Source organism: Triticum aestivum, chromosome 6B (assembly GCF_018294505.1).
Source record: "Triticum aestivum cultivar Chinese Spring chromosome 6B, IWGSC CS RefSeq v2.1, whole genome shotgun sequence".
Taxonomy (NCBI): Eukaryota; Viridiplantae; Streptophyta; class Magnoliopsida; order Poales; family Poaceae; genus Triticum; species Triticum aestivum.
Window position 1 is genome coordinate 52,450,262 of NC_057810.1, and position 22,199 is coordinate 52,472,460.

General features: G+C 43.5%; 2 long non-coding RNA genes across 3 annotated transcripts; both read left to right on the forward strand.

The window, feature by feature from the left end:
- The first annotated feature begins 1,404 nt into the window (after positions 1–1,404).
- LOC123133426 (uncharacterized) lies at positions 1,405–6,070 on the forward strand. The gene is made up of 5 exons (XR_006465253.1): positions 1,405–1,477; positions 2,409–2,524; positions 2,597–2,710; positions 5,480–5,526; positions 5,892–6,070. It is a non-coding gene; the product is annotated as an uncharacterized lncRNA (long non-coding RNA).
- A 3,959-nt stretch (positions 6,071–10,029) lies between these two features.
- LOC123135716 (uncharacterized) lies at positions 10,030–16,569 on the forward strand. 2 transcript variants are annotated; one of them, XR_006466144.1, is made up of 8 exons: positions 10,030–10,408; positions 11,340–11,455; positions 11,528–11,641; positions 14,411–14,457; positions 14,823–15,035; positions 15,132–15,147; positions 15,481–15,773; positions 16,284–16,569. It is a non-coding gene; the product is annotated as an uncharacterized lncRNA (long non-coding RNA). The 2 variants fall into 2 exon arrangements; XR_006466143.1 differs by lacking the exon at positions 15,132–15,147.
- The last annotated feature ends 5,630 nt before the right edge of the window (positions 16,570–22,199 follow it).

Sequence of the window (22,199 nt, forward strand, 5' to 3'; positions counted from 1 at the left end):
TCTTGACTACGCAGGCACCTCAAGAAGGCTGCCGGCGCCCGACAATTGACTTGGAATCATTGAAGTCGAGGTTTCCACGTGGTATGGGGAACTGGACCACTCGCCCAGCCGCTACTGCGGAGGCATTGGAGTGGACGCCAGATACGTAGATGCTCGCAATCGGAGCAGGGGATGCATGAACTACAAGCTTGCAGCTTTCTGGTAAACATTTTTACATGCAATGTGAACTAAAAATATGGATGCATGTAAAATATATAATAAGCAAAAGTTGTAAAAAGTTTGAAATTTCGATTGGAAACTTTTCACACCTTAGGTGGCGAGGTCGGTGCTCCAAATGAAGGTTCGTGATTTGGAAAATATTGATGTGTAGATTGTCTCGAGCCATGCTACATGCGCATTGTTTTTTAAATCACGAATACAATGACTATGTGATGAATAATGCCTTTAGGTGTCTACTATAACTATCATTTTATGTTACAAGTATTTTCTTGGTGGCTTCTTTGTTGCCAACGGATGGATGCATTTCTCCTTTGATTTATTGTGACCAATGGGATTGAAAGTTCCATATTTTTCAAGTAGAATCTAATGATCGGAAGTTGTGAGCGAAAGTCCTCCTCTGCTACAGTGCTACCAGGCTCATTTGAGCTCGGGGCGAACAGTAAAAAATGGTTTTTGTGGCAAACTTTGATAAATGGTTTGTACGCTTGAAATTTTCATCACGAAATGATATTCGTGAAAGTCATGGTAAAAAACAGAATCAGCACCTTAAAATAATTTCAAAAACAATATTTTTGGAGCATCAAATGTTTTTTGCCACCACTTCCACGAATGCCCTTCCATGATAAAATTTTGCAAGCACACAAAAAAATGTCAAAGTTTACCCGATTTTGCAATGTGAACTAAAAATATGGATGCATGTGAAATACTCCCTCTGTTCCGAAATGTAAGTCGCTGGAGCGATCCACGTACAAAATTTTTCACGTTACGAGATTTTTCTACTTTCCCAAAATGCCCTCCCACCGCTCCACTCGCTCCATGTCTCGTTCCACTCGCTCCACTCCACTCGTCTGCCTCCTCACGCCCGCCACTCCCAGATCCCCTCCTCTCGCCCGCCTCTCCTCTGCTCCCGTCGCCGGTCTCTCCTTTCCTCCCAAGAACGCCGAACTCTCCTTTCCCCCCTGTCGTCGCTAGCTTCCTCCCACGGCGTGACACCGTTTTCTCCCACGGCGGGCGCCAGAAATCCAACACGCCGAGGTCAAAAGACTACCTTTTTAGCACCGGCGACGAGCTTCTGGGCGGCGGAGGCGCTGGGTTCGTGTGCGCTAGCGCTGGATCCGCACGCGTCGATGATGGATCCGCGTGCCCCGATGCCGGTGACGAAGTCGCGCTGGATGTGGAGCAGCATCGCGGCGGCGGAGCAACGGAGCTGCAGCGGCGGGGCGACAGTGGAGCGCCTACTCACGAGCTGAACCTCAAGGTAAGGAATCTCTCTCCATGGCCTGGCCACTCACAGGGGTTAATGAGTGCGCTGGATGAGGAGGCGGCCGTGTAAATGTTGTTGTACTTAGCTGCAGATGTTCTTCTTAGCTGCAGATGTTGGTGTACTTATCTGCGGTGGTGCAGAGGATTTTGTTCTTCCTGTGAACATTAGTTGAACTATGCTTCCTGTGTGACCTGCCAACAAAATCCATATTGGAGGAGCTGTGAAAAGTGAAATGTAAAGGAAATTAATCCATATTTTTGTACTACTCCAAATCTGAAATGTTTAGATTTGTTTCTTAGATGTAGATTTCTGACAAAAGGGAGTAGGAGTATAGCACTAGCTTGCACTGCAGTAGCTTGAATTGATAATTTGGAGTACTCTAGTGATGCTTGCTTAAAACTAGAGTAGCAGTAACTTGTGCTTTTGCAGCAGTGTCCTCCCTTCCTCTCTTCTTTTCAGTAAAGTGTACTCATGTAGGAGTATAACTTTAACTTGCATTAGCAGTAGCAGTTAACTTGTGCTTGCATTAGCAGTAGCATTTTTCTTGCTGGAGTAGAAACCTTTTTATGTTACTCATGTAGCCCTGGAGTAAATTGTCTTCTGCTCTCCTTAGAAAATTTGTACTCCAACTTCTGTAGTTTTGTCATGGTGCAGCTTCTGTAGTTTTGTTAAACTTCAGAAAATTTGCCTTAGTTCTACATGTGCTTCTTCAGAAAATTTATGAAGACAAAATTTAGTTTATGAAGACAAAATTTAGTTTGTGTAGCTCGCAGCTGCCCCCGCGCTGAATTTAGTTTACTGAATATCGCTGATGAACATATCTGCAGTAGGTCTCTGCCTGGTGAACTGCAACACTGTACACTGTGTCACTGCGAGGGTAAAAGGTTTTTTTTGACTGAATTTGGTGTTAACTGTATCCTTGCAGACAATTGGATTTATCGCCGGGCTAGTGCTATGCTTGAAGTCACTGGTCATCGCCTCATGGAGTCATGGGCGACGGGGCCCTCTAGAGTTCACGCAGAGTTATCTCGAATTGATGGGGTAAGATAAGGTCAACTGATCTCTGTCTGTCTACCCGTCGACCATAATTTCAGATGTCTGTTGTTTTGACAGGGATATTCAGTGTTTATTCAGCCACACTTGGTGTCTTGTGTTTGATCTCTTTGCAATGCAGTAACGGCACGACACCCTGAATCACCCACATCGTGGGAGGACACCTGACACAAGGTAGTTAGAATTCCTTGTTCTGTTTAAAATAAGGCATGTGGTTGGGGTATGTTGCTTAGAGTAATTTTGAACAAGATTTAACTTGTCAATTTTGCTTGAAGTAATTTTGCTTGGAGTATTTTTCAGCAACTATTATGAACATGCAAGTATTCTGAACATGAAACTGTTCCTTTAATTTTTCAGCAAGTATTATGAACATGCAAGTATTATGTGCATGCATTTGATTCAGTTTGATTACTGAACATGATAGCTACTCAAAGAAATTTTGTTTGCTTGCACTTGAGTACTTGCACTTGCACACAACACTAGTTCAGCAATTTTGTCTTCATTTTCAGTAGCGGAAGCAAGTTGTGCATGCTTTAACTTCTCTTCTCTTCTTCTATTTTGACCACTGAAACTTTAAACTGTTCCTGTCCTACTCTTCTCATAAGAAAATTTTCATACTCCTCTCCTTTACTCAAAACAAGGAGTACAAAATGAGGAGTACAATACAAATAAAAAAACGAAAACTTATCACAACAAGGAATTACACAAATGAGCATACACATGAGGAGTTCAAATGATCATACAAATATATTTTTTCAAAACTTATCACAACAAGGAGGTACACGAAATGATCATAGTACAAATGTTGAGTTTACAAAATTATCATAGCCACATCTCATACAAATGATCATAGCCACTTCTCATACAAATGATCATAGTCATATCTCATACTCCACACAAGCCTTTTGCAAACATGTCTCGACAAGCAACTCCTCAAGCATCTCAACAAGCATCTCGACAAGCAACTCCTCAAGCATATCAACAAGCATCTCGACAAGCATCTCGACAAGCAACTCCTCAAGCATCTCAACAAGCATCTCGACAAGCAACTCCTCAAGCATATCAACAAGCATCTTGACAAGCAACTCCTCAAGCATCTCAACAAGCATCTCGACAAGCAACTCCTCAAGCATATCAACAAGCATCTCGACAAGCAACTCCTCAAGCATCTCAACAAGCATCTCGACAAGAAACTCCTCAAGCATCTCAACAAGCATCTCGACAAGCAACTCCTCAAGCATCTTAACAAGCAACTCTCTCCATTATCCCAAGATTGTGCAAGGCATTTGCATATACCTCTTGAGGGCATGTAAGTCTTGGAGGTAGCATCCCAATGTTCTCTAGCCTTTCCTTGTTCCCATGGGGTATTTTATACCCATTACCCCCTGCATGGTTCAAGATTTCAATCATGCAAGCTTGTAGAGATAGGAAAACTCTGTTCAGCTTGTAAACCTCATAGTTATTAAATTCATCTAGCACACCGTTGATAAGATCCTTAAGCGTTCTAGGGCTTAGACAATATGTCAGTGATTGCAACGAGTTGAAGAACCCAAGGTCAAGGCCATTCAGATCAGGGCTATTGGCAGGTTGTTGAATTAGTCTGATATCGAGTCCAGTTCTTTCCACAGCCGCTATAAATTCTGGGTCGTTAGGCAAGATATGAGGTTTAGCGTTGTCTTGCTGTATATAGATAGTTTGCCCAACATCATTCTCAGGCCAAGATGCTTGTATTGCTGGCAGTAGGTTCTCTATCATGAACTCTCTCATTACTTGCCTGTTGACTTTTATAGACTTTGTCTCCAATGTTCCTCTGGGCCTGTTGTCGCTTCTCCTCTGAGCCGGAACTTCTTTCACAAACGGCCAAATTCCAATTTTTCCAGAGAAGGTCACATTTCCTTCATTATCCCACCTCGGCCTAGCAACAGCTGTCAAGAACATAACCTTTCCAATACAACTGCCGTTTTGCAGAGTTCTTGTAGGCTCTTCCTCCCCATACAACAGATAATAGTTTCTTTTTTTCTTGGTCATATAGAACCATTTCTCATCAATATGAATAATGTTGTGCATGGTCTTGAATTTTGGCCTTTCAGTTTGTGTTGTTGTCTCATCGAGCATTGACAAGCAAAATTTCATTCTATCCTTCTTGTTCTTTTCATTCAGAGCTGGCTTCAAGCAGTTTGTATGCCTCTTTATCAACTTCAGCATGAAATTCCGATGGAGTGTCGTAGGGCTGCACCTGAGTTGCCAAGCAAGTGACCTGATAGTAGACCTCTTGTTAAGTGGGATGGTAGGTATTTGATCTAGATTGATGTATTTTGGCTTTCTTCCGCAGTTCCCTTTTCTCTCACTTGAAACATCCACCTCCTGACCGTTAGCAATTTGCTTCATTGCTTTCTTCCAAACTCTTTGTACATTCCATACACCCACTCCAAAGAAACTGGCAATCTTTTTCCTGTCATCTCTTTCGAATTTGCCCCCTCTACTCATGCAAAGTGTGTGCATTGCAACATAAGCAGCATACTTTTGCTTGTCATCGAGGCCATCCCTTTTTTTAACTGATTGCTCAACACCTGCACAAAGAAATACAACAAAGGAAAAATGATCAAATGATCAAAGGAAAAATGGTCAAATGAACATAAGCAAATGATCAAATGATGATATGATCATATCATCAAATGCTCAAATGATTATATCATCATATCATCAAATGATCAAATGATGATATGATCATATCATCAAATGCTCAAATGAGTATATCATCATATCATCAAACTGTATTCTGTAATTTAACTGATTTTTTTCTTCCATCATTAACTGATTTTTTTTGAAATGCCACTGTAGTTGTACCTGCATGTTGTACTCCTGCATCTTCATCCATTTGTACTCCTGCATCATCATCCATTTGTACTCCTGCATCATCACCATCCATTTCATCTTCTGCAGGTGGAGTGCAGTTGAGGTCTGGGACAACCATCTTCTGTTGCTTTCAGGTACTACTCTTGTGCTTGGAATATAACCTGTAATAAAGAGTAGGAGTAATTTTAATACTTGTGCTTCGAGTACAAACTGTAATAAAGTGCTTAGAGTACTTTTAACTGTAATAAAGTGTGAATGATATCAAACCATCCAGCGAGGATGATATCCATAAGAGTATAAAATACAATGTGTGGGCAAGTACCACCAGTGGAAATAAGAAGCTTGATGTTGCTTATCAAGAAGCTTAGGCAAAGGGCTCTAGTTGCCCTGTATTCTTGTTTTTCTCAGTAAGGACGTTCTCAACACTTGCTATTGCTTTTATGAATGTTCAGTTTGATTTCCTTGGGCTAATTGAATCTCCTTTCTTACAAACTTTCAGGTGAATACAAGTGGACAGTTTGTTGGTGTTGCTGAAATGACTGGTCCTGTTGATTTTGAAAAAACTCTAGAGTACTGGCAACAAGACAAGTGGAATGGTTAATTCTCGGTCAAGTGGCACATTGTCAAGGATGTTCCCAACAACATTCTCAAGCACATCATCCTAGAGAACAACAAGGGCAAACCGGTCACAAACAGCCGTGACACACAGGATGTAAGTGTCGATGAATGTTTATTATTTTTGGTTCTCTGACATCCCAGATAGGCCGTACCTTATTGTTCTATTTGCTCCTTTTTGTCGACAATTCAGATCAACCTTGAGCAAGGTATTCATATGCTTAAGATATTCAAAGAGCATGTCAGCAAGACCTCTATCAGGTTCAAAGTTCCTAGATAGGCCGTTTCAGCATGCTTGTAGGAGATGCTGGTTCTGTAGCAGATGCCTGGTTTTTTATGCCGTTTTGATGCCAGATAGGCCGACATTACTCTTTTTTCCTCCATTCGGTTGCACCTACCATCTCAATATCATCATCCACTGCTTGCCTGGACCAACGCCCAGCTGCCACCACTTCAGTGCGCCGTGCCGACCTGTGCGTGCATGGCAGCATGGATCTCTATCTAGCTGGCAATACGTTGTGTCATCCATGCACCTGACGCATCCAAAATATCCGTGGACCACCTGCCCCGCGAGATATCCGTAACCGAGATAGTCGTGCACCGTCGTGAGTGTTGCGGCTCTCATAGGGAAATATTCTTTCTGTGCGGCGTCCCACGTATTGGCTGGCGTTTTCCATAGCGTGTCTAGCTCCTCTTTCAGCAGCCCCAGATACAGATTGATGTCGTTCCCTGGTTGTTTCGGCCCTTCAATTAGCATCATCATGTGAATGTACTTCCTCTTCATGCACAACCAGGGGGAAGGTTGTACATCCACACAAACACAGGCCAGGTGCTATGTGTGCTTCTCTGGCTGCCAAACGGATTGACTCCATCGGTGCTCGCGCCCAGCATGATACGCGCCCAGCACGATGTTCCTTGGATCCTTCCCAAATTCTGGGTGTTCGAAGTTCAACGCTTGCCACTGGCTCCCATCCCTAGGGTGAATCAGCAGCTTGTCTTTTTTATTTATCTCCGGATCATTTGCGTCATCTTCTCGCTTCTTCTCCTCCCTATCCGCGTGCCAATGCAGGAGCTTTGCTACCTTAGGGTCCGCGAAATACCGCTGCAGACGAGGAGTGATTGGAAAGTACCACACCACTTTTCGAGGAGCTTTCTTCCTCTTCTTGTATCAAGTGACGCCGCACACCGGACATATGGTAGACTCCGCGTGCTCATCCCAATAAATGATGCAATTGTTCATGCACACATGGTATTTCACGTGCGGTAAGTCCAGAGGACACAGGATTTTCTTTGCCTCCTCGAAACTGGCCGGGCACTTGTTCCCCTTGGGAAGACGTTCACGCCAGAAGGACATGTTCTCTTCGAAGCTTGCGTCGGTCATTTTGTGTTTTACCTTCATCTCTAGAGCCATGAGCGTTACTTTCAGGCGGGTATCCTCGGGCCTGCATCCTTCATACAATGGAGTAACCGCGTCTATCTCCAGTTGATCCATCTTGGCTTTCTCTCGGGCGGCAGCTCTTGCGTTATCTGTCTTCTTGAGAAGCAGCTCTTGAACATGAGGGTCCTGCACCCAGCCCATCGATGGTCCATCGTCGTCTGCTCCGCCGGCATCTTCATCTTCATGATCATGCCCTTCATCTGCTCCGGCATCTTCCTCATCATCATGTCCTACATCTTCTACATGATGACTGTGTACAGCATCACCGTCCTGATCATGTCCTGGAGATTCTTCGTCTTCTCGCCCGCCCGAGTCTTGCTCATTTCTTGCCGCCCGACCCCCATGGACGACTTCATAGTCATCTTCATCACCTTGCCACCAATAGCCATCCATGAAACCACGCAAGAGCAGGTGGTCCCGCACCTGCCCGGAATCCGGGTCAACAATAAGGCTCTTCAACTTGCATCTTCGACATAGACATCTTATCTCCGTCTCGTTCTTTTGAAGCATCTCGGCCTTCGCGGAGCTCAAAAACCTATTCACGATGCCCTCGGTCATCGTGCAGACCATGGTCGCCTGCGGGGTAGAGCAAAACGATATTTTAAAACCACGAAATTTTTTGGCATGACTTTCCCTAAAAATAGGACAAAAAAGAATGCATAGTGCCAAAATTCTCGCCGAAACGGAAATGAATCAACATTCCGGCAAAATATTGGCAACTATTGTATTTCAAATACCAGTACCTGCAATCACAAACATATATGCAACACCACGAACATACATAGATCTAGCTATAGGCCACAAAAAGTGCATGTGCACGTTGTTGGAGAGGGAGAACAACATAAAGATAGCTTCACCCTTACTTACCTATCAAAAAAAAGCTAATTTAACCACTTAATTTGGATGAATCTATGGTGCAAATGAGGTGAGGAGGAGGAGGCAGCCGAGACAAGCTTGGAGGAGGGGGTGGAGAGAATGAAGTGGGGAAAGTGAGTGGGTAGGTGGGCTGTCCAAAATATCTTGTTGGTCCCAGGTTACTAATGGCGCACCTGCTGCTGGTGCGCCATTAGAAGTTTTGCAAAAAAATAAAAAAAATATATATTCTAATGGCGCACCGTGGCACAGTGCGCCATTACTAGTTTAAACTAGTAATGGCGCACCCTGCCGTGATGCGCCACTAGAATCTTTGGAAAAATAAGAAAACAAAATTTACTAGTGGCGCACCATGTGTATGGTGCGCCATTAGTGTCTTCCACACTAATGGCGCACCTGCACATGATGCGCCACTACTATATAGGAGTAGCGCACCACATTACAGATGCGTTATTAGTGGTCATTCCATCTATAGCTCTTTTTATAGTAGTGCATGGCGTGGTCTCGTTGAAGTACCTGCGCGAGGTGCAGTTCAGCGGCTTCTCAGGGCAGGGATACTGCTTCGACTTGGTGCAGCTGCTGCTCGTGAGCGCTCCGGCCTTGGAGAGGATGCTCTTGACTACGCAGGCACCTCAAGAAGGCTGCCGGCGCCCGACAATTGACTTGGAATCATTGAAGTCGAGGTTTCCACGTGGTATGGGGAAGTGGACCACTCGCCCAGCCGCTACTGCGGAGGCATTGGAGTGGACGCCAGATACGTAGATGCTCGCAATCGGAGCAGGGGATGCATGAACTACAAGCTTGCAGCTTTCTGGTAAACATTTTTACATGCAATGTGAACTAAAAATATGGATGCATGTAAAATATATAATAAGCAAAAGTTGTAAAAAGTTTGAAATTTCGATTGGAAACTTTTCACACCTTAGGTGGCGAGGTCGGTGCTCCAAATGAAGGTTCGTGATTTGGAAAATATTGATGTGTAGATTGTCTCGAGCCATGCTACATGCGCATTGTTTTTTAAATCACGAATACAATGACTATGTGATGAATAATGCCTTTAGGTGTCTACTATAACTATCATTTTATGTTACAAGTATTTTCTTGGTGGCTTCTTTGTTGCCAACGGATGGATGCATTTCTCCTTTGATTTATTGTGACCAATGGGATTGAAAGTTCCATATTTTTCAAGTAGAATCTAATGATCGGAAGTTGTGAGCGAAAGTCCTCCTCTGCTACAGTGCTACCAGGCTCATTTGAGCTCGGGGCGAACAGTAAAAAATGGTTTTTGTGGCAAACTTTGATAAATGGTTTGTACGCTTGAAATTTTCATCACGAAATGATATTCGTGAAAGTCATGGTAAAAAACAGAATCAGCACTTTAAAATAATTTCAAAAACAATATTTTTGGAGCATCAAATGTTTTTTGCCACCACTTCCACGAATGCCCTTCCATGATAAAATTTTGCAAGCACACAAAAAAATGTCAAAGTTTACCCGATTTTGCAATGTGAACTAAAAATATGGATGCATGTGAAATACTCCCTCTGTTCCGAAATGTAAGTCGCTGGAGCGATCCACGTACAAAATTTTTCACGTTACGAGATTTTTCTACTTTCCCAAAATGCCCTCCCACCGCTCCACTCGCTCCATGTCTCGTTCCACTCGCTCCACTCCACTCGTCTGCCTCCTCACGCCCGCCACTCCAAGATCCCCTCCTCTCGCCCGCCTCTCCTCTGCTCCCGTCGCCGGTCTCTCCTTTCCTCCCAAGAACGCCGAACTCTCCTTTCCCCCCTGTCGTCGCTAGCTTCCTCCCACGGCGTGACCCCGTTTTCTCCCACGGCGGGCGCCAGAAATCCAACACGCCGAGGTCAAAAGACTACCTTTTTAGCACCGGCGACGAGCTTCTGGGCGGCGGAGGCGCTGGGTTCGTGTGCGCTAGCGCTGGATCCGCACGCGTCGATGATGGATCCGCGTGCCCCGATGCCGGTGACGAAGTCGCGCTGGATGTGGAGCAGCGTCGCGGCGGCGGAGCAACGGAGCTGCAGCGGCGGGGCGACAGTGGAGCGCCTACTCACGAGCTGAACCTCAAGGTAAGGAATCTCTCTCCATGGCCTGGCCACTCACAGGGGTTAATGAGTGCGCTGGATGAGGAGGCGGCCGTGTAAATGTTGTTGTACTTAGCTGCAGATGTTCTTCTTAGCTGCAGATGTTGGTGTACTTATCTGCGGTGGTGCAGAGGATTTTGTTCTTCCTGTGAACATTAGTTGAACTATGCTTCCTGTGTGACCTGCCAACAAAATCCATATTGGAGGAGCTGTGAAAAGTGAAATGTAAAGGAAATTAATCCATATTTTTGTACTACTCCAAATCTGAAATGTTTAGATTTGTTTCTTAGATGTAGATTTCTGACAAAAGGGAGTAGGAGTATAGCACTAGCTTGCACTGCAGTAGCTTGAATTGATAATTTGGAGTACTCTAGTGATGCTTGCTTAAAACTAGAGTAGCAGTAACTTGTGCTTTTGCAGCAGTGTCCTCCCTTCCTCTCTTCTTTTCAGTAAAGTGTACTCATGTAGGAGTATAACTTTAACTTGCATTAGCAGTAGCAGTTAACTTGTGCTTGCATTAGCAGTAGCATTTTTCTTGCTGGAGTAGAAACCTTTTTATGTTACTCATGTAGCCCTGGAGTAAATTGTCTTCTTCTCTCCTTAGAAAATTTGTACTCCAACTTCTGTAGTTTTGTCATGGTGCAGCTTCTGTAGTTTTGTTAAACTTCAGAAAATTTGCCTTAGTTCTACATGTGCTTCTTCAGAAAATTTATGAAGACAAAATTTAGTTTATGAAGACAAAATTTAGTTTGTGTAGCTCGCAGCTGCCCCCGCGCTGAATTTAGTTTACTGAATATCGCTGATGAACATATCTGCAGTAGGTCTCTGCCTGGTGAACTGCAACACTGTACACTGTGTCACTGCGAGGGTAAAAGGTTTTTTTTGACTGAATTTGGTGTTAACTGTATCCTTGCAGACAATTGGATTTATCGCCGGGCTAGTGCTATGCTTGAAGTCACTGGTCATCGCCTCATGGAGTCATGGGCGACGGGGCCCTCTAGAGTTCACGCAGAGTTATCTCGAATTGATGGGGTAAGATAAGGTCAACTGATCTCTGTCTGTCTACCTGTCGACCATAATTTCAGATGTCTGTTGTTTTGACAGGGATATTCAGTGTTTATTCAGCCACACTTGGTGTCTTGTGTTTGATCTCTTTGCAATGCAGTAACGGCACGACACCCTGAATCACCCACATCGTGGGAGGACACCTGACACAAGGTAGTTAGAATTCCTTGTTCTGTTTAAAATAAGGCATGTGGTTGGGGTATGTTGCTTAGAGTAATTTTGAACAAGATTTAACTTGTCAATTTTGCTTGAAGTAATTTTGCTTGGAGTATTTTTCAGCAACTATTATGAACATGCAAGTATTCTGAACATGAAACTGTTCCTTTAATTTTTCAGCAAGTATTATGAACATGCAAGTATTATGTGCATGCATTTGATTCAGTTTGATTACTGAACATGATAGCTACTCAAAGAAATTTTGTTTGCTTGCACTTGAGTACTTGCACTTGCACACAACACTAGTTCAGCAATTTTGTCTTCATTTTCAGTAGCGGAAGCAAGTTGTGCATGCTTTAACTTCTCTTCTCTTCTTCTATTTTGACCACTGAAACTTTAAACTGTTCCTCTCCTACTCTTCTCATAAGAAAATTTTCATACTCCTCTCCTTTACTCAAAACAAGGAGTACAAAATGAGGAGTACAATACAAATAAAAAAACGAAAACTTATCACAACAAGGAATTACACAAATGATCATACACATGAGGAGTTCAAATGATCATACAAATATATTTTTTCAAAACTTATCACAACAAGGAGGTACACGAAATGATCATAGTACAAATGTTGAGTTTACAAAATTATCATAGCCACATCTCATACAAATGATCATAGCCACTTCTCATACAAATGATCATAGTCATATCTCATACTCCACACAAGCCTTTTGCAAACATGTCTCGACAAGCAACTCCTCAAGCATCTCAACAAGCATCTCGACAAGCAACTCCTCAAGCATATCAACAAGCATCTCGACAAGCATCTCGACAAGCAACTCCTCAAGCATCTCAACAAGCATCTCGACAAGCAACTCCTCAAGCATATCAACAAGCATCTCGACAAGCAACTCCTCAAGCATCTCAACAAGCATCTCGACAAGCAACTCCTCAAGCATATCAACAAGCATCTCGACAAGCAACTCCTCAAGCATCTCAACAAGCATCTCGACAAGCAACTCCTCAAGCATCTCAACAAGCATCTCGACAAGCAACTCCTCAAGCATCTTAACAAGCAACTCTCTCCATTATCCCAAGATTGTGCAAGGCATTTGCATATACCTCTTGAGGGCATGTAAGTCTTGGAGGTAGCATCCCAATGTTCTCTAGCCTTTCCTTGTTCCCATGGGGTATTTTATACCCATTACCCCCTGCATGGTTCAAGATTTCAATCATGCAAGCTTGTAGAGATAGGAAAACTCTGTTCAGCTTGTAAACCTCATAGTTATTAAATTCATCTAGCACACTGTTGATAAGATCCTTAAGCGTTCTAGGGCTTAGACAATCTGTCAGTGATTGCAACGAGTTGAAGAACCCAAGGTCAAGGCCATTCAGATCAGGGCTATTGGCAGGTTGTTGAATTAGTCTGATATCGAGTCCAGTTCTTTCCACAGCCGCTATAAATTCTGGGTCGTTAGGCAAGATATGAGGTTTAGCGTTGTCTTGCTGTATATAGATAGTTTGCCCAACATCATTCTCAGGCCAAGATGCTTGTATTGCTGGCAGTAGGTTCTCTATCATGAACTCTCTCATTACTTGCCTGTTGACTTTTATAGACTTTGTCTCCAATGTTCCTCTGGGCCTGTTGTCGCTTCTCCTCTGAGCCGGAACTTCTTTCACAAACGGCCAAATTCCAATTTTTCCAGAGAAGGTCACATTTCCTTCATTATCCCACCTCGGCCTAGCAACAGCTGTCAAGAACATAACCTTTCCAATACAACTGCCGTTTTGCAGAGTTCTTGTAGGCTCTTCCTCCCCATACAACAGATAATAGTTTCTTTTTTTCTTGGTCATATAGAACCATTTCTCGTCAATATGAATAATGTTGTGCATGGTCTTGAATTTTGGCCTTTCAGTTTGTGTTGTTGTCTCATCGAGCATTGACAAGCAAAATTTCATTCTATCCTTCTTGTTCTTTTCATTCAGAGCTGGCTTCAAGCAGTTTGTATGCCTCTTTATCAACTTCAGCATGAAATTCCGATGGAGTGTCGTAGGGCTGCACCCGAGTTGCCAAGCAAGTGACCTGATAGTAGACCTCTTGTTAAGTGGGATGGTAGGTATTTGATCTAGATTGATGTCTTTTGGCTTTCTTCCGCAGTTCCCTTTTCTCTCACTTGAAACATCCACCTCCTGACCGTTAGCAATTTGCTTCATTGCTTTCTTCCAAACTCTTTGTACATTCCATACACCCACTCCAAAGAAACTGGCAATCTTTTTCCTGTCATCTCTTTCGAATTTGCCCCCTCTACTCATGCAAAGTGTGTGCATTGCAACATAAGCAGCATACTTTTGCTTGTCATCGAGGCCATCCCTTTTTTTAACTGATTGCTCAACACCTGCACAAAGAAATACAACAAAGGAAAAATGATCAAATGATCAAAGGAAAAATGGTCAAATGAACATAAGCAAATGATCAAATGATGATATGATCATATCATCAAATGCTCAAATGATTATATCATCATATCATCAAATGATCAAATGATGATATGATCATATCATCAAATGCTCAAATGAGTATATCATCATATCATCAAACTGTATTCTGTAATTTAACTGATTTTTTTCTTCCATCATTAACTGAATTTTTTTGAAATGCCACTGTAGTTGTACCTGCATGTTGTACTCCTGCATCTTCATCCATTTGTACTCCTGCATCATCATCCATTTGTACTCCTGCATCATCACCATCCATTTCATCTTCTGCAGGTGGAGTGCAGTTGAGGTCTGGGACAACCATCTTCTGTTGCTTTCAGGTACTACTCTTGTGCTTGGAATATAACCTGTAATAAAGAGTAGGAGTAATTTTAATACTTGTGCTTCGAGTACAAACTGTAATAAAGTGCTTAGAGTACTTTTAACTGTAATAAAGTGTGAATGATATCAAACCATCCAGCGAGGATGATATCCATAAGAGTATAAAATACAATGTGTGGGCAAGTACCACCAGTGGAAATAAGAAGCTTGATGTTGCTTATCAAGAAGCTTAGGCAAAGGGCTCTAGTTGCCCTGTATTCTTGTTTTTCTCAGTAAGGACGTTCTCAACACTTGCTATTGCTTTTATGAATGTTCAGTTTGATTTCCTTGGGCTAATTGAATCTCCTTTCTTACAAACTTTCAGGTGAATACAAGTGGACAGTTTGTTGGTGTTGCTGAAATGACTGGTCCTGTTGATTTTGAAAAAACTCTAGAGTACTGGCAACAAGACAAGTGGAATGGTTAATTCTCTGTCAAGTGGCACATTGTCAAGGATGTTCCCAACAACATTCTCAAGCACATCATCCTAGAGAACAACGAGGGCAAACCGGTCACAAACAGCCGTGACACACAGGATGTAAGTGTCGATGAATGTTTATTATTTTTGGTTCTCTGACATCCCAGATAGGCCGTACCTTATTGTTCTATTTGCTCCTTTTTGTCGACAATTCAGATCAACCTTGAGCAAGGTATTCATATGCTTAAGATATTCAAAGAGCATGTCAGCAAGACCTCTATCAGGTTCAAAGTTCCTAGATAGGCCGTTTCAGCATGCTTGTAGGAGATGCTGGTTCTGTAGCAGATGCCTGGTTTTTTATGCCGTTTTGATGCCAGATAGGCCGACATTACTCTTTTTTCCTCCATTCGGTTGCACCTACCATCTCAATATCATCATCCACTGCTTGCCTGGACCAACGCCCAGCTGCCACCACTTCAGTGCGCCGTGCCGACCTGTGCGTGCATGGCAGCATGGGTCGTCGACATTGTTGAAAATTTCTGAAGGTTTTTCCTGGTGCGTGCAGGTGGTGTCGACGGAGGCGCGGGCGATGCACAATGTGGGGTTGGCAGGGTTGACCTTCTGGAGCCCCAACATCAACATCTTCCGGGACCCGCGGTGGGGCCGGGGCCAGGAGACGCCCGGCGAGGACCCGCTGCTGGCCAGCAAGTACGCCGTCGGATACATCACGGGCTCCAGGACGCCGGCGCCGGCGGCGTCACCGACGGCGCGCTCAAGGTCGCCGCATGCTGCAAGCACTACACTGCCTACGACGTCGACAACTGGAAGGGCATCGAGCGATACACCTTCAACGCAAAGGTACTGCTACCTACCACTATGATCAGCTCGCTTCACTTCAGTGTAGCTACATAGGTACAGTAGCTTATTTTGGGTTACTTTGCCTGCCTGGCTGCCATGATTGGTTGGATGGTGATGTTTGTATCAGGGAGTTTGTTGACAAGAGCTCCACACTGACTACTATCAGGTTCAAGGAGACTTGTTATCACAGTCACTGCTCGGATCCAGTTAGGCAAACAAAATTTGCTGGGAACTCCAGTGCATAACAAAATTTGCTGGGAGTATTCAGTTTACTGACAAAATTTGCTACAGTTTATGATCTGCTACTCCTATTATCTGAAATGCCACGGTTATGATTTGCTAGTCCTTTTGTTCAAATTACTTACTCCATCAGTACTCTATCACTTGAATCAAATTATTAGTTCAAACTTAGTGGTTTCTCTGAATTATTCTACCAAATTCAGTTATACTCTTGACTACACTTGAATCAGTACATCTCTTGAATCACTTGAGTTTTGTTTATGCTTGCAGTTTGTTTCCAGCGACAGCAGAGAGATGTACTCCAGCAGAGGATCAAATGATCAGAGAGAGGAGATGAACCTGCCCAGCAGCAGCCGAGCCCAGCAGCAGCCCCTGGACGTGGGAGAGGAGGAGCGCCTGCGCCTGGATGTAGTGGCCGGAGGTGGGTACGGAGGTGGAGGTGGAGGAACAACCTGTGCTCGCCTCCACCTGGGCGCGGGCCAGGAGGAGCCCCTGTGCGTGGGCGGCAGCAGAGTACCAGCTCTACTCCAGCGGCGGTAGCGCCTGGGCAGGGGGCAGGGGGCAGAGGAGGTGGAGGGCGGAGGTGGAGGTGGAGGTGGAGGTGGAGGTGGAGGTGGAGATGGAGGTGGAGGTGGAGCCGGAGGTGGAGGTGGAGGTGGAGGGCAGAGGTGAGGGTGGAGGTGGAGGGCGGAGGCGGAGGCGGAGGTGGAGGTGGAGGGCGGAAGCGAAGGTGGAAGACGATCGATCGGGGATTCAAATTTTGAACAAGGGGTATTCAGGTCAATTGTCACGTTTTCACCTGGTCGGAACAGAAGCCCCAGCGACCTATATTTCGGAACGGAGGGAGTATATAATAAGGAAAAGTTATAAAAAGTTTGAAATTTCAATTGGAAACTTTTCACACCTAAGGTGGCGAGGTCGGTGCTCCAAATAAAGGTTCATAATTTGGAATTTTCTTATGTTGCGTGCATTCTCTTGAGACCTCACTACTGGGGAAAACCCTAGCATTAACGCGGGGTTTTTGCGTAGCAGTAGTGCGCAGTCTTTTGAGCCCGCTACTGCTAGCTCAGTTATATGTAGCATGGGGTTACACATGTGCTATTGTTAAGTACTAGCAACATGTGCCTTTACCCTGCGCTACTACTATTTGTTCGTATTTCATTTTTTTTTGTTTTATACTATATTTATACATCAATATACAAGTTTTGATACAACATCAATTAAGAGATTGTTATATCATTATGATCATGATGAGTCATTATATCGGTGGGTTAAAGAAATGCGGATTAGTAGAATCTACTAATCTAAACTTGGTCACTTCAGATAGATCCACTTGAATCCAATTAGTTTTTGTTTCACCCAATGATATAGTAACTCATAATGATCATAATAACAACTCATCATCATCATCATCATAATAATAACTCGTCATTATCATCATCATAATAACAAGTCTTCCTCATCATCATCATATTCAAATAACAACACATCAATCTATCACATAACTCATCATCGTCAGCGTAATAACAACTCCTCACCATCATAGTTATAACCAATATTAGCTAATTGTTCGTAACACATGATGAGTAATAGCTAGGACCTGCTAAGGTAAAATAGCATAAAATAGGATAGCCCTGAATCTCCATTATGGAAAATAGAGATCCGTATGTGTTCAATTTGTGGGATGCGCATCATGTTGCCTTAAAGTAGTTCCCAGCGACCATTCATAACTTTTCTCCATCCTTTGATTGTGAATTCTTCATCTCTTCGAGGAATTGAGTATGCACTGCAGTGAACCGTAGGTAGATTTCGCCGTAAGCTAATAATATCCATGTCACCTTTCATATACATCATATAAGGCACACATTCCTTGAGAAGTTTATGTTGAAGAACATAATAATAACATTAGCAATGTAGTTTAGCTTAAGAATAATGTATGCAAAAGATGCACTGGTGACATAATAGTAAAAAATCTTACCATGCTATTTCCAAGGATGTTACTATAGTTCAACATGTGGCACGTAGCTTAAGAATAATGTCGTGGCACGTATTGAGCATAATTTGGGTTCATTTCATAATTGTTCTTGAAAGTCTGAACATCATTAACAAATGAGACAAGATGATTTTTCTCCTCGCAAATTAGTTCAGAGCCATAACTGTGGTAGGTTCTATCTACTACCTTCCGTATATTTCTTGAACAATGGAAATAAGCTGTCAACTATTTTAAAATAAACAATATAAATTACCTAACAAATTTATTTGACAAATTCACATAGAGGTAGAACTGGAAGCATATCCACATCCACCCAAATGTTGATATTATCTTCAATATCATCTTGAGGACGAATATCGAAGGTTATTTGCATATCATCCTGAAATATCATCTTCAGGTCACATGCTCTCCAATTTGAGCAACCAAAAGGTGAGTGATTAACTGCGATGTAGAGCTTAGCCCGAAAAGCGTAACCATGTTGAGTCCTAAGGTGAGTTATGTTCGTCTCCATATTGTCACTATACTGGAAACTAACTTTCTCCAAGACAAATGGTCTTGCATGGCAAGGGATGCACTAGATGAATTGTAAAAAAATGAAATTACATGTTGAAGCAAAGAAGCATAAATCATGCTCAATTACGAAAAAATATTTATCATCGTTACGTATCGTAAAAACATCGAAGGTCTCGTCCAGCTTGATGGTGAAGAACCTACCGCTTTCCAGGTGATGCATGTCGCACATACCACGGTCGCCGCCGCACTAATCACACTCGGGGATCCTATCATCGTTAGACACTTCATGTGTTCATAATTCAAAGATTATAAATCAACGTCAATTACCAGGAACTCAACTCACATATCACTATCCAGCACATGTTGACGTTTGGTCTGTCGAGTCTTTCCTTGAAAACTGTCATCTCACGTGGTGTATATGGTGGGCACTCCCTCTCTGATATATTCGACCGTCGGTGATGATCGCTCCTCTCTTTGTTCCCGAGTGCATTACACAAAAATGTCTAGCACACGGGAACGAAGGAGAAGCGACCCCCATGACAACAGTCGGGATTCTTCCTCTCTGATATTTTGACACTATATGGTGGACTGTCCCTCACAGATATTTCGACCGTCGGTGATGGTCGCTTTCCCTACTTCTCTCGTGCATTCCCAAGGTATATCCGAGAAGGAGAGGAAACGACCCCCACGACAACAGTCTGGATTCTTCCTCTCTGATATTTTGACATTATATGTAGACATTCCCTCATAGATATTTCGACCGTCGGTGATGGTCGCTTCCCCTCCTTCTCTCGTGCATTAACAAGGTATATCATGAGAAGAAGGAGCGGAAACGACCCCCACGACAACAGTTCACATCCTTCCTTCAAAAATAGATCGAAAGTCACACAAGGAGCCACGACAAAATGACAGACAACCCGTTACATATATCGAGTAGTGACATAAAAAATGGCCTATGGTTTGCCGAACTGTCGTTTAATTCCTGTTCCGGCAAATCATGGGCACTCGATATTTCCTACTTTATATCATAAGTCATGCTGAAATCCACGGAAAATTCTGGCATGACCTTTGCTAAAATAGGACAATCGAGCACATGAAATTTGCCGAAACGGAAATGAATCAACATTTCAGCAAAACATACGTCACTCGGAGGTGTTCCCTGCAAACATAGGCCACTTGTCCAAAGAGACAACCAATACATGTCCAAATATCATCATACACATGTCTGAGGAGAAGAGAAGGAGGAGGTGGACTAGTGAGTGGTGCAGCGGGAGGCGGAGATGCACGACCACAGGGGGTGGTGCGTCGGGGCAACGACGATGCGCGTGCGGCGGCGGCTAGGCTTCGAGGCGAGGGGAATCGGGGCTGGGCGAGGTCGGGGACGAGACACTCTTTTCTTCAGGGCAGCTTCTTATGCGGAGCCAAGGCGGAGTTCACGGAGCAGCACTTTTGCTACTCCTGGAAAATCTACTACGTGCCGCTCCACTCCGAGATTAGAGATCCGTGGAGTTGAGGTGTTCGGTGCCGCTCAGCCCACTCATACCTTACTAAAAAAAGAACTTTAAAAACTGTTGAGCACACAGATTAAATCAGTAGCTGATACAACGACAGGCCTTTAGGGTTTACTCACCAAGAATCCAAAAAAGATTTAAATTGAAGACCTAAAAATCACTATCGCAGAAACAACCACACAGAAAAGAATCTACATTTACAGCAAACAAATTAAAATGGCTAATAAAAAAAGAACGGCCTTTTAGGGTTCACAGCAAGAAAACCAAAAGATTTAACATTTAAAGACCTAAAAACTGACTTTCATGGCAACAATCTCACAGATTTAGGCTAAACAACTAGAATTGGGGCAAACTCACATGACCAAGAAGCAGATTTGGGATTTACTCTCATAGGACAAATGAGTACTAGAAATGCAAATATCTTTAGCAAGAAAGAGAAGAAGAAAAGAGATAGCTACATAACCTTCTAACTAGACAGTGACCAGCAAATCAACTAAATAAATGCAAATCTTATCTTTCACTAACTAATTAACAACCCTACATCAAAAGGAAGACAAGCACAAATCATAAGAACAAAGCTTAGATTCGAGCATGAGGAACACATACCTTAGTCAAAACAGAGGACCGAAGATCCGGTTGGAAGAGATGAAACCTAACCAGGCACCACCAATAAAAAGAATGAAGTATAAGACCAAACATCTACTCAATCAAAACCTAATAATACCATAGATCTAAAGAGAATAAATGCGGGGATCAACACGGGAGCACCAAGAAGAAACGAACCGTAGAGAGCTGAAGAGACTGAGAGAGAAGTGAGTGAGATAATGAGAGGGTGCACAACTGAATGAGAGACGGCGAGAGAGAGGAAAAATCCTGAAAAGGGCAGCGAGAGACGAGGCGTCGGTCACCTGCGCAACGCGGGCTGCGCTCACGAGCCTCACGAGCCTAAGAGGGTGTTTGTTTCCAGGGACTTATTGGTTTAGGGACTTAAAAAAGTCCCTATAAATTCCATCTAAACCAAACAGGAGGGACTTATAGGGACTTAAAGTGGGCATTTGGGACTTATGAAATAAGACTCTCAAGGAGAGTCTTATAGGGACTTATAGTTGTACTATGGTCTTATAGAAATTTATAAGTCTCAGGAACCAAACAGGTAGTGACTTTTTAGGAACTTGGGACTTATAAGTTAGAACTAAAAAAAGTCTTAGGACTTATGAACCAAACATGGCCTAACGGGCGTCAGGAATGAGACCTACAAGCAAATCGACTGACGCGGTTAGTCTAGCATTTTTTAAGTCGGATTCCAGCCAGCCCAACAGACCAAAAGCACCAGCTAGAAAGAAACAAAAATGCATGAATCTTGAACAGATCGAACGGCCAAAAAATCTACTGGCCCAAATTCAAAATGCAGGCGACTCACATCACATGTAGCTAAAGTGTGATTTATTCACTCTTTCCCCAAAAATTAATAGTAATTCATGATCATCGCTGTACACGCACACACGCATATCACACGTACGTACGTATACTCCTGCCGTGTGAAGGTGACGTCGTTGTCAGCAAAGATGCACACAAAACGACGAAATGAAGCACGTCAATGGTTACTTTTAGCAGTGGAGTGACGATGAAGAACAAGGGCAACAAGCCAGCTGGCTATAGACACACAAGTAGGCAAGTGGCAGTACATGTAGAACGTCCCTACGCGATCGACAGACGATTTAGCTATACGTTGGAGCTCCCAAGAGCCAGCTCTCTTAATACGTAACACGTGCAGAAGCAATGCATGCGCGCGGTTCAAGCATGCATGCTCGGCTGGGGTGGCCAAACGTTGACAGTAGCACATGAGCACATGCATTCTCGATCGGTAAAGCTTGCATGCATGCACGACGCCGGCATTCTCGCTAAGCTACACGCTTTGACTTTGCAAGTACTGTCACTAATTTACCATGCCACCGCAACACAACTTGTAAGCTAGCTAGTTGCACCGGACAACCAGCGCCATATCGATGGCGAAGTTTGCACGCATGCATGGCCACCGAGAGGTAAACTCTGACTTTGGTGAGGAGAGCGTAACATACAAAGCCAGCTATATCTTGCATGGATGCGACGCAATTGCACTATAAGTAGTGGCAAGGGTACGGTGCATACTCCATCAACCAGCTCGTGCCA